Source organism: Syzygium oleosum, unplaced genomic scaffold, assembly GCF_021117445.2.
Source record: "Syzygium oleosum isolate NSW1041296 unplaced genomic scaffold, Sole_v2.1 Sole_v2.49, whole genome shotgun sequence".
Lineage (NCBI taxonomy): Eukaryota > Viridiplantae > Streptophyta > Magnoliopsida > Myrtales > Myrtaceae > Syzygium > Syzygium oleosum.
The window spans coordinates 518,425-535,492 of record NW_026607533.1 but is presented as its reverse complement, the minus strand read 5'-3'; the positions used below and the strand labels follow the sequence as shown (position 1 = coordinate 535,492).

The window sequence follows — 17,068 nt, the reverse complement described above, 5'->3', positions numbered from 1 at the left end:
CGCCGAACAGAACACATGGAAAGGAGACGTTTCCTCATTCTCATTCTTGATGTGAACGTGGGGGAGGAAGTTCAGGCCACACGCAATAATAGGTGTAACCAATGAATAAAGAGGGCGAACTTAGCAATATACATGCGAAAATTGTACAGAATATGCATATTATCCAAGCAATGTGATTGGTTAGCTAGCCAGTCGATTGTATTGATCAATACATAACATACATTTTCATGATTGAGGCCCACAAGCTAAGTAGCGTTCTAGCGATATGTGAGTTAAAGTGCAAAATTAAAATAATAACCTCAAGTGGGATCGTTTTTTCCGAAGAGGATACAGAATGGTTTTTATCTTAGAGGTGATCGGTTCCAGGATGGGCCGGTTCCCATCTTGGAATCGGGAATCAGACCAAACGGGTTGGTTCCCAATTTGGGGAACCGGGAATCAGCCCATTTGGTCCTGGAACTGGACTACCTTCGCACTATGATTGTTTCTCTAGTTCAAAGCTTCGAACTTAAGAAACTCTGACCGATGCTCGCATTTTCTTTGGTAGACCCATCTTCCTCCCGTGGATGATTTCGTCTTCGATTACGTTGTTCTCGCTCCCGAAGATCATATTCTTGGGGTAATTACTCTCTCTCTCTCTCTCTCTCTCTCTCTCTCTCTCTCTCTCTCTCTCTCTGCGTGATTTGCATGTGCTTCTAGGTCAGTGAACAAGAAAGTGACGTGCAAGTTGATGTTTCTGGTACTCGCTTGTATACATACGATGATTTGATCTCCATTTTGCGCTATGTCTGTCTGGCTGGGGTTTGCCTTATGTCAAGGAGACTGGAGGCAGTAAGTTGGGTTTTGACTAAGCGATGTGTGATGGTCACTCTATCTATTAGAGTTTGTCAACGAGAGGCGTGAGCGAGCGTGAGTTGTGACTAAGTGATTAGGGTTTGAGCAGAATGGGCAACGGGAAACTAGTTAAGGTTTGATTAGGTTCTAGCAAAAAAAAAAAAGTCTCACTTTCTAGGTTTGTAAGAATTAAATGAAAAAATCGATATGATTCGAGTGGGTAGGTCTAGACTTGGAACCAAAAATTGGACCAACATTCACCGGTTCCAATTTTATGGAGCAAGGAACCGCCCAGAATCAGTCGGTTCGGTCCAGTTCGGGCAGTTCTTGGTTCAGTCGGTTTTTTTTGCTCTCTCCTAATTTATCTTAAATAAGACCTTAAATGATCAACTTAATTTTCAATAAGGCCATGAATTCATTGGCCGGCCAAATCTTCGTTGGCCAGCCAATGGGACAAGGGATTTACATAAAATTGAAAAATTAGAGAGAAAAGGGGAGGGAAACTGTAAATGTGACGGTTGGGTGGGCACCCAGGCACAGCGAGATTCCGGCGTCTATTGTCCGGCTTAGGCGAGTGCAGTTGCACTGCCGTGGTCGCTGAGAGAGAGAGAGAGAGAGCTTGGGCAAGGGCCAGCGTCCAGACAGTTTTGGGCGACGGTGGTGACCCTTATCGCACTCCACATCGGCGACCACGCCCGCCCTCGAAGATGTCACAACCCTTGCCTAGACGCTTAGACACCACTCACAGAAACAAAAGCACGAGTGAATATAGCGAATGCCTAGCGATTATCGCATTGCTGATGGAGATCATTCTGCTACAGTTTGGCCCAGAACATCATATTGTTTTATTTATGAACTGGGCATTTTATCAAATATCAACTTATAATAAACAACCAACATAAAATCAACATTTTGACTTCCCATGATTTGGCAAGCAACAGCAACGACAATCTAGAGCAAAAGAGCACCTACAATTTTCATGTGGTTTTGTTATTGGATCTATCAGATTGGGAAGGGAGAGGGACATTGGCGAGCGCAAGGACATTGGCGATGCCGTTGACAGCGGGGACCGGCGTCGGCGAATGGCTGAGCAAGGAGGTGGGCCCGGTGGACGGCTAGAGAAGGGTGTGAGATATCGTGAGGTCGCACATGATCGGGGGCCTTCTTCATCCGCACCATGAATTGTTACTCAAGCTGCGTTGCTTCCTCGCGTGAGTATGTTTGTCTCAGCCAAGGATTGGCAGCGGCGGCTCCCCGCCTAAGCCAGACTAGGGACGTTGGAGCCTCGCCAGCGGCTGCGTGGCGCTGCCGACACCACCGCAGTCTCCCCTTCCCCTTCGGGAGGGCGTGAATCTCGCGAGCTCGCTGGTGGGGAGGCTGATGAAGGAGCGAAGACGGCGACAGAGGTGATGCAGAGGGAAGAAGATGGGGGGTAAGGGAGGGCGAAGAAGGAAAAAAAGAAAAGAAAGAAATGATAATAAAAAAAAAGGGAAAAGAAACAAAGAAAGAAAAAAAAATAAAGAATGAAAAATGGTTTTGGACAAAACTGCCCCTGTTATTGCCACGTGAGTCGCATGTGCTCGCCGGGCGGCAAATATTTAGCCACCTCATACTCGAGCATTTAGTTAAAACTAAGTTGGTCATGTCATAACTTTAATTGAGACAATGTCTAGTTTGGGTCATCTTGGCCCTTATTTGAAATTGTCGCTAAATTATAAAAGGATTTGCCCATAATCACTAAACTTTAGTATGTGATAGTAATTGGCACGATGATCCTTTGCATAATTAATCAAGCTAGCTATTAAAGGACTAATTGAATCTATAGCATGTCACCCCTTTATGCCTCTTTGCTTGTATGTTAGGCAAAGAAATAAGATCAGTTAAAGGGACTCAAAGCAAAAAGGAAGCATATGCGAGGATTTATTTAACACGAACGTTAGCCCTCTAATGTATGATAAAATGCCCAACCCGTCGCTTTGGTTCATCATTCGTTGGATAAACGAGTTGGGTGGGGAGTTGCGATTAGCGAGTGCTTGACTGATTTCGACATCGCCTTAAGATCGTTGGAGAAGCAAGTTTTGGTATTGGAAGGAATGTCTTCTTCAACATGAATAACATTTACCAGGCCATTGCTAATTGTCTAATTTCCTTTGCTAATTCAGATCGTCTTCAATCTGCGAATTGGGTTCCCTCTATTCAGTGATGTTACTAGAAAATCAATATAACAGCTTTGTTCCCTGCTGCATTAGGACTACCATTCTTTCCCAAGTTAAGCTCCAACTGTCCTATCTTTTGACTCCTCCTTGCTTCCGCACCCCACTGGTTGACAATCGCTAATTTTTAGTTTGCATGGGATCACCCCATGAGCGGCGATATACCTATTCTCCAGCCGAAAAGTCGATCCATGGAGCGATCAATTTCCGGCCCAACCAAGTTGGACGAAATAAAGGACAGATTAGCCAATTGTCTAAACACGCGCCTTGATCACCAGTTTGCAAGATTGTAGAGTTGTTGAGGCGAGATTGGGTGGCGAGGGGAAGATGGGTGCCGACTGATTAGGCAATGCAGCATTCTTTCAAGGACCAGATTTTGTTATTCACTTATGTTAACCTATGGGGCTTCAGTTACGGTATTCATTCACACTTCTGCGATTTTGCACAGTAATTGTCGAAACATTTTGTTCTGATGCCATGGAACATTTTGTAGGACCACTATTAACTATTATAGAAGTTTAAATTATAAGAAGAATGCATTACTTACTACTTAAATGATATAAGGGCTCCTTACACAACCCTGGTTCCCTGGCAACAACTACATTATTTGCATAGCTTAGGCTCGATGGACATAAAGCTATCTATAGAAGTAGAGGACGTTGGCAGGAACAACTCGGTCGAGGTGGAGGTCAAGAAGGATGGAGGAGGAGCTTTCATGGAAATGATAGAGGATGAAATGGATTCTTTAAAGGAGGAACAAGAAATCTGGAGGAGTCGACGGAAGAGAATGAATAATGCATTGGTGGCTGTGCAAACCGCGGCACAACAAGATCCAGCAGAAGTGTATGCAGCTAGTCGAAGACTGGCCGATGTCATCAATGGCGCCGATGTCGAAGAGTTCATTTCTGCGGTCAAAAGGCTTGCCGAGAAAACCAATCTATCTGCCATTTTCAATTTCCTGGGGCGATTGGGCAGTTCACTGCTCCACGTTGCTGCACATACCGGCACGGACAACATCGTAAGGCTCCTGGTTGATTATGTCCATGACCACCTCATAACCGCCCAAGATGATTAGGGAGATAACCCTCCACGTGGCCACTAAGGCCGGCGGATCTAGGACCGCCGCGATGTTGATTCACCGGGCAAGAGACCTCCCAAATGTCAGGACAAGAATCTGAACCTGAGGACAAAAAATAGACATGGAAACTCCGCTTTGCACGAGGCTGTGATTTGTTGTCGTGTCAACGTGGTCCGTCGTTTGTTGAGCGAAGATTTGGAACCCCGTGTACTGGAAGAATGCGGAAAAGAAATCTCTCCTATACCTTGCTCTCGACACCGGCGACTCCGCTATACACGAGGTTTTATTTTCGCTCTCGCTCGAACCATTGAGGATACAAGACTTGTCACCTGTTCATGGTGCCATTCTGTGTGAGAATTATGGTACGTACCTAAATTTGCTTATGAGATATATCTATGTGTTGTAAGAGTTTTTATGATGTGAACTACATTAATTAAGCTTGTAATTTACCGTTTTACGGGATTGGTCTAATAAGGTAAGATATAAAGATTCTTAAATAGTCTAATATGAGACTGGCTAGTGTGGGCCCAACCCGTGATGAAAGGGCCTAGCTTACAACTCTATAAAGAGTTTTCAAGTCCCTTCTCCAACCCTGACGCACAAATTATCCCACATAAGGAGCAGTTGCAAAACGCTGGTGTGAGAGGCACTTTCATTGAGCTAGTGATACAGAGGGTAATAGAGGAGAAGAACTTACGCTGAAGATCGTCGCTATTCCGCATCAAGAATGATGAATTTTAAATCGAGTGCGCAAATCCCTTTTACTCAATGATTATGTATTCTAGATTCTAGCCATGGAGATCCTGAGTGTCATTTTTGCGGCCAACATGTGATATCAGAGCAACCATATACTAGATGTAGAACGTACGGATTTGGCTCGTTTTTGTGATTTTTTGTCTGTAAAAAATTATTTTTTATTACATAAACGGGAAGAGCTCGTCGAGACAATCGTTTTGAGTGGCGACGCGCCACTAGGGGACGCCGCACGCTCCCCCATGCACGGCCACACGCCGCTAGGTGGTGGCGTGCGTCGGACACATGCCCTCATGCGCCTCCATGCGTGGGTGTGGCCAGCGCGTTCAATTCATGCGCCAAGGCTGACGTCAGCCACCCAAACATGGGTCGACCCGGACCCGAGACCTGACCCGGGATCCGACTCGACCCTATTGACCGAACTGGTTGGATCGGTCCGTTGACCGGTTGGACCGGCGATTCAGACTGGTTGAACGCACGCCATACGCGCTGCGTACTCTGATGGCACATGAGGGCGCGTCCGAGCTCCGATTGGAGCGTTCTTGGTACCGCCATGCTTGTATCGAGATGTTCTACACTGTGGTGTATTTATTTTACATGTTTGAGGCTTTTAAGGATGTGAAAATACATACGGAACCCTATAAATTTGTATTTTTTAGGATATTTTCTTGTATTTCTCTATGGTTTCGGAAATACAGATGCAAGCCCACATGTATATCATCACATACATAATGTGTAGAGTGTGATTCATTGTCTATCAATGAATGAAACAATATAATTAGCATGGCATGTGATTTAGTGACAAATTGCCCATGTCTTCAAGTTTAAAATCACATGTATATGGTAAATGTGAGACAAAGTTTGTATCCTTGGTATGAGAGTGTTTCAAGGATTCAATTGGGTTGTGACCGCCAAAGTGGCACACTTGATTGGGTTTGAGAAATATCGGTATCATATTGTGGTAAGATGTTTCCTATTCTAATGCGTGATCATACTCTCAAAGGAGGTGATTGTGTATTAGTTGATGGAGGGTCACATCCATAGCATATGTTTGAGTGATTGATCCTAGTGTTTCATACACCTAAAGGTGGTGAATTTATGAAGGTTGGAATATATTCTCATGGCTGCTGTCATGTGGAGAGCATACGACTGCATGTTATATATTTTGCCCAAATGTGTTTATATGATGATGTATGTAACTCTCAGGATATGTACTTATACGGTTTTAAGTTACACGGTACTCACATAACGCTAATTATATACATTCAATATAAAATTAGTCACCTTTTCTGAAAACAACAACTCTATTAGAATTGAGGTTCTTTTTTATTCAGATTTTAAGAAATGGAAAGAGGATTTTCTGTTTGAGATGGAGCTGGAAATATATATATTGCTCTTACTAAGGAAAAGTAGGCCATCTCATTGTCACCAGTACGGATCCCGAGAAAGCACACTTTGCTGCTTGGGAAAAGAGCAATTGGATTTACTTGTTATCAATGAAGCAATCTATTCAGGAACACTTGAAGATTGATCAGCCAGCTGACTGCACTACCAAACAAATGATGGAAGCATTGGTGGCTTGGAGTCGTGTCTTGTCTAGCACTGAGATTATGATACATCTGCAAGGACTCTTCAATATGAGGTTTGATGGTTTTGCTGAGTTTAGGGACAAGAAGAGTAAGAGGTCAAAAAATCATACTTATAAATGAATTTATGAAACCACCGATCATTCTAACTATCTGGGTCCTAAGAAAGTATCCTTCAAGAAGGATAATGATTGCCCTTCTTTTGTAAGAAGAGAGGTCATATAAAGAAAGACTGCAACAAATATAATTCTTGGTTGTCTAAGCGTGAGCCTGTGGTTAATGATTCTTTGGCATTTGTTTATGAATCCAACTTATCATAAGCCCCGTCTAGTTCACGGTGGCAAAATAGCGGTGCAACAAATCATATTGCATTTACCATACAAGGATTTATAAACCGAAAGAAGCCAAATTAGGATGAATCAAAGCTCATCGTGGGAAACAATGTTATAGTCGACGTCGAGTTCGTGGGAGATGTCATTTTAATTCTAGATTCTGGTTTTAATCTGATGATAAGAAACACATTTTATGTACTTTCCTTTAGACGAAGCTTAGTTTCCATATCATGTCTAGACATGTGTGGCTACTCTTTTGAAATAAAGAGCAATATTAGAGCAATATTGTTTCTATGTTCTTTAATTCAAATAAGGTTGAGTGCTACAACATGTCTAATGGATTGTACAAATTGTGTTGAACTCCAAACGATATATACATCGCTTATACGACTGAAAATGTTATTTCCAAACGACCTATACATAAGGAACAACCTTTTGCTTTGTGGCATAAACAACTTGGTCACATCTCTAGAGAAAGAGTGGAAAGGCTAATAAAGGCCGACATTCTGCCTATTCTTAAAAGTGACCTAGAAACTTGCGTAAACTGTTGTAGAGGCAAGATGACTAAGATAAAAAAGAAAATAGCAGTCCATAGTTCTGACCCGTTGGAGGTCATTCATACTTACATTAGTGGACCCTATAAGGTAACTTTGTGTATAAATTTGTTATTTTATCGCATTTATTGATGACTATTCCCGATATGGATATATGTACTTGATTAGGGAAAATTCTGAGTCTCTTGACAAGTTCAATATTTTTTGGATTGAAGTCAAGAAACAGTTGGGAAAAGTCATAAAAGTTGTCAGATTTGACTATGGTGGAGAGTATTTAGGTAGGCATGGCGATGCTAGATAGCTTAAAGGGCCATTTGCTAAATACTTGGAGGATTTTAGGATAGTAGCTCTATTTACTATGCCTAGGAGTCTTAAATAAAATAGTGTGGCTAAAAGGTACAATCGCACATTTATGTATATGATGAGGAGTATGATTAGTAGGATCAATATACCTGATTTTCTATGGGATGAAGCTTTGAAAGTAGCTCTCCATATGCTAAACCGTGTTCCTATCAAAGTTGTTCCATTGACTCATTTTGACTTATGAATTGAGCGTAAACCTAGCTTGAATCATCTTAAGGTCTGGGGATGTCTTGCAAAAGTAAAGTTATATGATCTCATATTAAGTAAGTTGGACTCTGAGACCACTCGGTGTTACTTTGTATCTTACCAAGATCATTCGAAGGGATATCGGTTTTATAAACCCAATGGAGACACAAGAATTATGGAATCGCAGGCAGCGAAGTTTATGGAATTTAATGTGGCCAAAAAGGGTAGCTGCTCATAAACTATTAAGGATAATAGTATGGTGGGAACTAGTGTGTCTATTTCTCTACCTATACAGACGATAGTATAGCCTCCTACACCACAGACCGAGCCTATTAAGGTCTAGGATCGTGTTATTGAGACAGTTCCTAATGAAGTTCGTCAAATCCTTCAGGTGCAGCATGAGGTTGTAGTAGCTCAACTTAGGAGATCAATCAGGTAGAGACGATCAGCTATACTATCATATTATATAGTTTATCTAGGAGAGCATGACTATGATATCGGCTATGTAATTGATCCAGTGACTTATACATATACTGTTTCTTGTCTTTAATCAGATTTGTGGTTGGATGCGATAAAAATGAGATGTAGTTTTATGAAATATAATGGTGTTTGGGAGCTTGTTAAATTACCTGAAGGTCATAAGTCCATCGGCTGCAAATGGTGTATAAGACCAAAAGAGACTCCAAAGGAAAGATCAAAAAGTTTAAGGCCAGATTACTAGCCAAGGATTTCACTTAGAAAGAAGAAGTACACTTTGAAGATTATTTCAAAGTAATCATGGCATTAGTAACTCATTTTAATATAGAGTTACACTAGATGGATGTTAAAGAGTGCGTTTCTGCATGGAGATTTTGATGAGGAGGTCTATATGGTAAAACCCAAAGGCTTTGTAGTAGATGATTTAGGTAAGCTTGTGTGTAGACTGAAATAGTCAATTAATGGCCTCAAGCAAGCTTCTAGACAATGGTACTTAAAGTTTCATAGTGTTGTCACTTCATTCGATTTTGTTGAGAATAAAGTGGATCAGTGTATGTATTGCAAGGTCAGTAGGAGGAAATTTATTCTTCTCATACTTTATGTGTGACATTCCGAATTTCAGCCCATTTTTGGGATTTATAAAACGTGTAATTCGTCAGTGTGCTTATAGTAAAATCTCGCCCGAGAACTGATCACTCCCGATTATTGTTTTTAAAATTGAGATTTTATTAGAATGGCACTCGATTGAATTTAGCCGTTATTTAGAGCCCAAACTTTGGTGTCGAATTTCTCGGAGTCCCGGGACGAATTTAATTGGACGGTGTCAATATTATTGTGGCCAGCCTCGATGTTGCCCGGGATATGCGAAAAGTGAAATTTTGACCGGGTGCGGATTTGGACTAGTAAACCTTTCTCGTAGTGTGTTTTTATTAATATCTTTTGGCTCTTTTTCCTATATTATTAATTAAGATTTTTCGGGGACCGTTAGATCATTTTTGGATTCAAATCGTGACCGTTGAATCGTGATTATTGCGATTTGACTACTCTCTCTCCTCCCCTCCTTTTCCGCCGGTCTCCCCCCCCCCCCTTTTTTTGCGTGTTTGACTCCCCCACCGAGCCCACCGACTCCCCATCATTTCCCCCTCTCTTTCTTCTTATTCTTTTCTTCTCCTTCTTCGTTGGTTTTGCTTCTTCACCCTTTATACGCTCCTCTGTTCTTTGTGCTTGCCTTATTCTGCTTGCTTCTTGTTCTGCTCCCTTCGGCTTCTTCATTTCCAACCGCCGATGGTCCATTTCTCGCCGGAAACAGCCCCCGTCGCCGGCTGTTTTCCAGCCAAGTTTCTAGCTTCGTCGCCCGTTGTCCGTCCCCGCCGTTGCAGCCGCTGCTGTCCAGCCACTTAGCCGACACCACCAGACACCATTACACGCCCGGATCAGCCCCCAAGCAGCCCCGACCAGCCACCACAGCAGCCGCTCCTTCGCCGTGCCGGATCGCCTCATCGAAGCCAAACCGGTTTTGTGGCTGCTGTTCTGCCCTATTCCGGTCGTGTGTCATCGTTCCGTGTTGTTTTCGGACCATGCAACGCTCCCTCGCCGCCGCCGTCGCGCTCGTGTCGTCGGATTCGCTAACGGGTGAGTTTTCGCACTAATTCCTTGCTTAGTAGGTTAAACTTGATTAGAGCGGATTAGTTTAAGTTAATTATGTTTAGTGTTAATTAATTAGAAATTAGTTGTTAAGCTATTGAAATATTATATTAATTTTCGGGAATTAAATAATAATATTTTATTAATTTTCGGAATTAAAAATATTATTATTTTATTAATATTTTTGTGGAAATTTCGAAATTAAATTGTGTTTATTTTAGGCTTAAATTGTGATGCCTAAGCTAGAATTTGCCTTATATATTGGTTTGTATGCCAAATTGAATTGTTTGGTTATGGTGAAATATAGAATTACGGGTATTTAATTAATAAACCCTGAGGTGTCGGGTTTATTTGTTAAGTTTTATGTGAGAAATATGTTGTGGGTACTTGAATATAGAAGCATGCCAAGTTTGGGAATTTATTGATATGTGCATAATCACGTGTGAATATTTTAGTACATTTTTATGTGTAGAAGTTGGATATTTCAACGTATTAGCACGGATTATGTTTGCATTGGTTATTGAAAATTATAATAATGGAACCTGAGTGTTGCTATGTGTGCATGATCATCTAAAGGTTCCTTTCGTGCCCGATTATATCGGAAAACCATATACCGGATGACCGCCAACTTAGGGTTTGGCCGTGGCCCTAACGGGTGTCCCAATTTGGTAATTGGAAGCCGTCACTGGTAGCAGGGGAGACGTAGTCATTCGCGAATCGGATTCGGAATGAACCCATTTATGGGATATGCCGTCATTATGGTTGGGTGAGATGATGCCGTGCCCGATGGGGCGAGACGATGCCCGGATATACCGGAAAACTGCCAACCTGAGGCGAATATCGCGTGTTGTGCCGTAGCCCCTGGTGTGGCTGTAGTAATTGGAATACGCGTGAAAGATTGTGGTGGTATTGCGCTTGATTATGAGATGAAATTGCTAGGCACGGTATGGGACGGGCCGAAGCGGTTTCACTTTATAATCGGGACACGTGTGAATGCATTGTGCTTGAGAAGGTTGATGCGTATTCTGATTGCATTATATGCTTATTGCATTATCATGGCATACGGTGAATTATAACGTATAGGGCATGTGCATATGCCAAGGCAAGGTAAGGCTGCCTGTGATTGTGTTGTGAAGTACCTGTATGTTCTATATTGAGTTGTCTGCCATCGATGTATCGTTGCATAAGTTAGGTACATCCGAGATGAGTTGACCTCCTAATCGAGGCTTAGGTCGTGAACTCGCTGAGATTTATCTCATCCGTTGTTGTTAACCACTTTTCAGATCATCCGATATGAGTACACGTACCGTTCCTTGGGAACCGGCTTTTTGAGGGAAAATACCTTTTGAGGTCATCCTCGTAGATAGAGGAGCTAGGTTAACCCCTACCTGTTCTGGTTGTAATCGGGAAGGTCCGTGTGGCGGACTTGTAATATATCAACCCCATGTATTGCTGATGATGTTGTTTAAATTGAGGTGTGTTTTCCTAACTATCCCTGCTGTTGTGATTGGGAGTTTTTAGTTCGCTTCTGCATGTGTTTAATCGTTAGTAATTCAATTGGGTCGGCGATGCATCCTGGGACGTCGCATTTATAACGACCTTGGTGGGATGTTAGCGCGCTCGAGGGTCGGGGCGTGACACTATGTAGACAATATCTTACTTATGAGTAGTGATATAGGATTACTGCATGAGACAAAGCGGATTTTGTCGAAGAATTTTGACATGAATGACCTTGGTGAGGCATCTTTTGTCCTTGGCATTGAGATCCATAGGGATTGTTCTCGCTGTATATTGGGTTTGTCTCAGAGAACATATGTTGATCGTATTTTAGAAAGATTCAGTATGCAGTATTACATGATAGGAATTGCTCCTATCATTAAGGGTGATGAACTGAATTAGTCAGTGTCTTAATTCAGATATTGAGAAAGCCCAAATGAAGGATATACCTTATCCTAGTGAACTTGGAAGCATTATGTATGCTCAAGTTTGTACTAGACCAGATATTACTTTTGCAACCGGACTTCTAGGCAGATATTAGTCAAATCCAGGACATGATAACTGGGTTGCTGCCAAGAAGGTTTTGAGGTACTTAAAAAGGACAATAGACTATATGCTGGTTCATAGATGTGTTCGGGACTTGCAACTAGTTGGGTATTCGGATGCAGACTTTGCTGGCTGTCAGGATGACATGAAGTCAACAACAGGTTTCATTCTTTAAGTTAGCAGAATATGCAGTATCATGGAAAAACGAGAAACATAAATCTATATTATCCTTTACCATGCAAGCGGAGTTTTATAGCATGCTTTTCGCAGCTATTTAGGTTGTTTGGTTCTGGAACCTCATTAGGGAGTTGATCGTAGTTGATTTTGTGGATAGACCCATATAGTTGTATTGTGACAATAACTATACAATGTTGTTTATCAATAACAACAGAGGTCTCAATGGGTCTAAGCATATGGCGGTCAACTTTTTGATCATAAAGGAAACAATTCAGAATCGTGACATTATAGTTGAGTATATTTCTACAGATGATATGGTTGTAAATCCACTAACTAAAGGCCTTCACCCTTATGTGTTTGAGCGACATGTCGTTTGCATGGGTTTATGAGCATTATGGGATGCTGTTGTTTAGTGGGAACTATTTTATTTTTACTCTAATGAAGTTTACATCTGTGATTTGTTACATTTAGTAACATTTTAATAGGTATCAACTCTTTGTCATTCAATAAAGTGTTCTTGAACGTATTATTATCATGTTGAATACATATATCCGGTGAAAATCTCAAGGTATTGTGTAAACCTTGAGTAAAGGCTAAGGGTATCCAATTATTAACCTTAAGAATATGTCTTGTTATACATAAAGTAAAGTTAACTATAAGGATAAGATATGTAGGTTCGTTGGAACCATAAGGATATTTTCTAGTGACACATCAGGTTTTGTGACACTTAAGGAAAGAGAATGTGGATTGACAAAGGGGTTGACACATAATTACTCTTTTTTGAGGTGTTATCCAATTGCCACACTACCATATTTAATCAATATCAGTAGAGTTAAAAGAACTTGTAACCATGGAAGGCTCTGTGTATATACATGTAGTTATCGCCATGATTTCTTGTTTGAGATTTTATGGGATCGGATTGACTATTAAGAATTATCTCTAGACCAACATAAAGGTGTGCACATACAGTACAATTTCAATTAATATGGCCCAAGTGGGAGAATGTGAGAATTTTTCTGATGTGGGCTACATTAATTAATATTGTAAGTTACCATTTTACGGGATTAGTCTAATAATGTAAGATATAAAGATTCTTCAATAGTCTAATATGGGATTGGCTAGTGTGGGCCGAGTGAGGTCCGGCCCGTAATGAGAGGGCTTGGTTTAAAACTTTAGAAATAGTGCTCAAGTCCCTCCTCTAACCCCGATGCACAAATTATCTCACATAAGAAGCAGTTGCAAAATGCTGGTGTGAGAGACAGTCTTATTGAGCTAGTGATACATAGGGTAATAGAGGAGAAAAACTTGCGCTATTGATCGTCGTTATTCCGCATCAAGAACAATGGATTACAAATTAGGTGCGCAAATTCCTTGTACTCAATAATTATGTGCTCTAGATTCTAGCTATGGAGATCTTGGGTGTCGTTTTCGCGGCCAACATGTGTAGGCTGATCTTGTCCCGTATCTATGCAACAACTCTTTGCGCTTACCCAAACTCGTTATGTATGTCCACATAAAATTCCAGACTCCATTTGATAAAATAGTTGGATACCTATTGGATACTCGGAACTAGCCATTTAATTCTTTTAATAAACAGATTCTCACATTAGAACATAATAGATCAGTTTAAGTTTACAAGCACAATCATTTTGCGAAAACGCATGTGTTGTTGATCTTCCATTAGAAAAACAACAAAGTGCAAATATTTATGATCGACAGTCACAAAAATCTAGAGCCTAACAATGACAGAAGGGGAAAGATAGGCTTAAAGTAATGATTCTTGATGATAATGTTAGATTCCAACAAATCTTGTTTGAGGGTTCAAAAAATTGTATAGTATTTTAATAGAGTAAAATATAGTTTGGTGAATGATTTATCATATTCTGATTACGGATTTACCTATCAAGTTGATCTCAAAACCATCCCAATCCTAGTAGAGTCAGAATATTGCATTTTACAGAACCTCAAATACGTTCCAAACTCTAGGATTTTTAGCATTTGACCCCAAATCTGTTCCATTTACCCATAAAGCCCTGAAGTAAGATCTCTTTCTCAAAAGAGGGACCAAAAGTGGACCTTATGTCAAATATGAGCATGAACTGACTAACTTAGTTTCAAATAAGGACCCGCACATGCGACTCACGTGCTTATTCTGGCCGCTGGAGCAAGGGTAATTTTGTCATAAGTTGTGATAAATTATAAGTATTTGCTGTCTGATTATTAATATGAAGCCGTTGGACATACAAAACTTTTATGCATTTTACATTATTTTACCATACTGTAACGCAAGGGTAATCTTAGAAGCAGAAAAGTGAGAGAAATACCACATCCCATAATTCAAATAGTCTCCCAGGTCGGGTATGTACCGGTATAATATGAAAGAGTAATGACTAAGTGTAGATTAAGTAAGCATAATGCAATGAAAATTAAAAAGGAAAAAAAGCCATAGATAGAGCAAGATCAAGGCTTTCCCATCATGCTAGAGAAGGAAAGTCATTCATGCTAGAGTTTTTTAAGTAATTGGATTTTTTCGAAATTTATCTAAGGTCTCACAGGTTGTGTTCCATCATGTTAGAGACGGAAAGTCACAATCCTTCGAGATTCACAGCTCGAAGAGTAATAATTGTTTGAACCCGAAGATGTGTTAGATAAACCTTTAAAAGCATTTGATTTATTCAATCAAGATGATCACAATGAGTTTCAGCATGGCGATCTAATCCAGCATCGGCGACTATCAATACTAGTTGTGATCATGGTCCCTAATTTGGAGCTCCTTATCCCAGATTTAGCAGCCAAGATACTCAAAAAGAATATCAAGCTATTTGCAATGACCGACTCCAGAGGTGGTAATGTATTCCTCCATTTAGCAGCTTACACAAATCAGATCGAAGTACTCGAACTCTTAGGACCAGAAACTGAAGATTTGGCCCAAGAACAGGACATGAATGGGCATCTTCCCATTCATATTGCGAGCAAGATGGGTTATGTTGAACTAATCGAGAAGCTACATCCGGCAATCAGAGTTCCCAAATGGGCGAGGACAAACCGTTCTTCATGTCGCAGCAAGATATGGGCAAGCTTCAGCAGTGAGATATATACTCAGACATCCAGAACTGCGGATGCTGACAAATGATAGAGATCATGCTGGAAATACAGATTTGCACTTGGGCGCGATGCATTCACAGCCGCCGCTTTGATTCCTCTTGTGCCGGATAAAAGAATTGACCTCTTCGTTCTCAACCACAAATGCTTGACTGCTCTTGACATTGCTCAATATCTCACCAAAAGGGAGTATACGTTGCGGAAGGTATGTAACATGAACAGTCACTATTTTTGCCTTGCGACATTTATCCTGAAGTAACAAGGATTTTTTTGTGTGGTCGAACTGAAGTAACAAGGATGAACATGTGTTGCAAATAACAGTGAACTCTTTATAGGAGTTACAACATTATTATGGCATAATCTTATACATTGTGATAAAGTCAACCTATGACAACGATAAACCAATAACATTTCATTCTCGCCTCTTTTCTTTTTTAAAATGAACTTATGCTCTAGTATTAATTCTTCAAAAAGTCCAGACATTGAGTCTGTAGAAGTAAAAGTTTCCCTTTAAATGAGTACTCCAAAATTCATTCCCGCTATTGATATGGTAACGGTTTGTTCCGTTTTTCTTTATTTGCTTCCGATCTCAGCAATGGGCAGTCATGGTGTTGAAATCCATGTCATTTGGGAAAGGTCCAGCTCTAAGCGTAGACTTACTCGCACATAGGCCGGAAGCTCCAGATGAAGCGCTTACAATATTCAACGTGCACGAAAAGAAGCCAAACATGGACCACGTGAAGGATGCGATCTATACCTGTCTCCTGGTGGCAACGCTTGTGGCCACTATGACCTTTGCAGCTGGTTTCGCAGTTCCCGGAGGATTTAACGGCTCGCACCCGGCCTCCAATGACCAGGGCATGGCTACGATGCTGGACAAGAAAATGTTCCAGGCCTTTGCGATTTGCAACACCATCGCGATGTTCTGCACAATGATCGCGGTGATCAACCTCATCTGGGCTCAGCAAAACAATGTCTACATGGCAATAGCTGCATACCAGCACACAATACGGCCACTAACAATTGCACTCCTGGCAATGTCCACCGCTTTCCTAACTGGCGTCACCTCGACTGTTGGCAAATTCCTTTGGCTTGCGAACACCATATTTTATTTGGGTCTCTTTTTCGTCCTCATTGTCTTAGGTGCTAAATTGTTAAGAGTACCCTCCAGTTTTTCGGTGCCACAGTCTTCCTATTCGTCGTCCGATATACTGGCTTATTCACACTTACTTTTATCTATGGAAAGTTGAGACGTACCTTTTGGATGACTCGCGAGATGACGGAACGGCGAGTGGGACCTCCGCTAGTCCGCCCCTGGATGGTGCTGGTGAATTATATGACTGATGACTCGGCGACAGCGAATGTGGGAACGCGCCATATCCTCCCAATTGCTAGTTTCATTTGATCATCCAATATTGTCTATGATTTTGCAGAACTTAATATATTCGACTTAGTGTATTTGGCTACATTCCACAGTTGCTTTCCTATTGCATCAGATTCAATGGTGATTGTTAAGGTACTTGAATTAAACCACGTCTTTCTCGAATAGTTTAAATAGTTAGATATAATCTCATAAAATTTCACATGACATCAGAGCAGTAAATTCTGAATTCAAACTTTTCGAGGCCCTATTTCCCTTTTATGTTACATTCTCATACTTTAGGCGTCGGTCAAAGTCCAGTTTACTTGTGAGGAGGAGTATCAAAGTACTTGTATTAAACCACGT

At 41.1% G+C, this 17,068-nt stretch overlaps 1 pseudogene; it reads left to right on the top strand.

Annotated features, from left to right (window-relative positions):
- Positions 1-3,672: 3,672 nt before the first annotated feature.
- LOC130136732 (protein ACCELERATED CELL DEATH 6-like) lies at positions 3,673-16,686 on the top strand (annotated as a pseudogene).
- Positions 16,687-17,068: the final 382 nt, after the last annotated feature.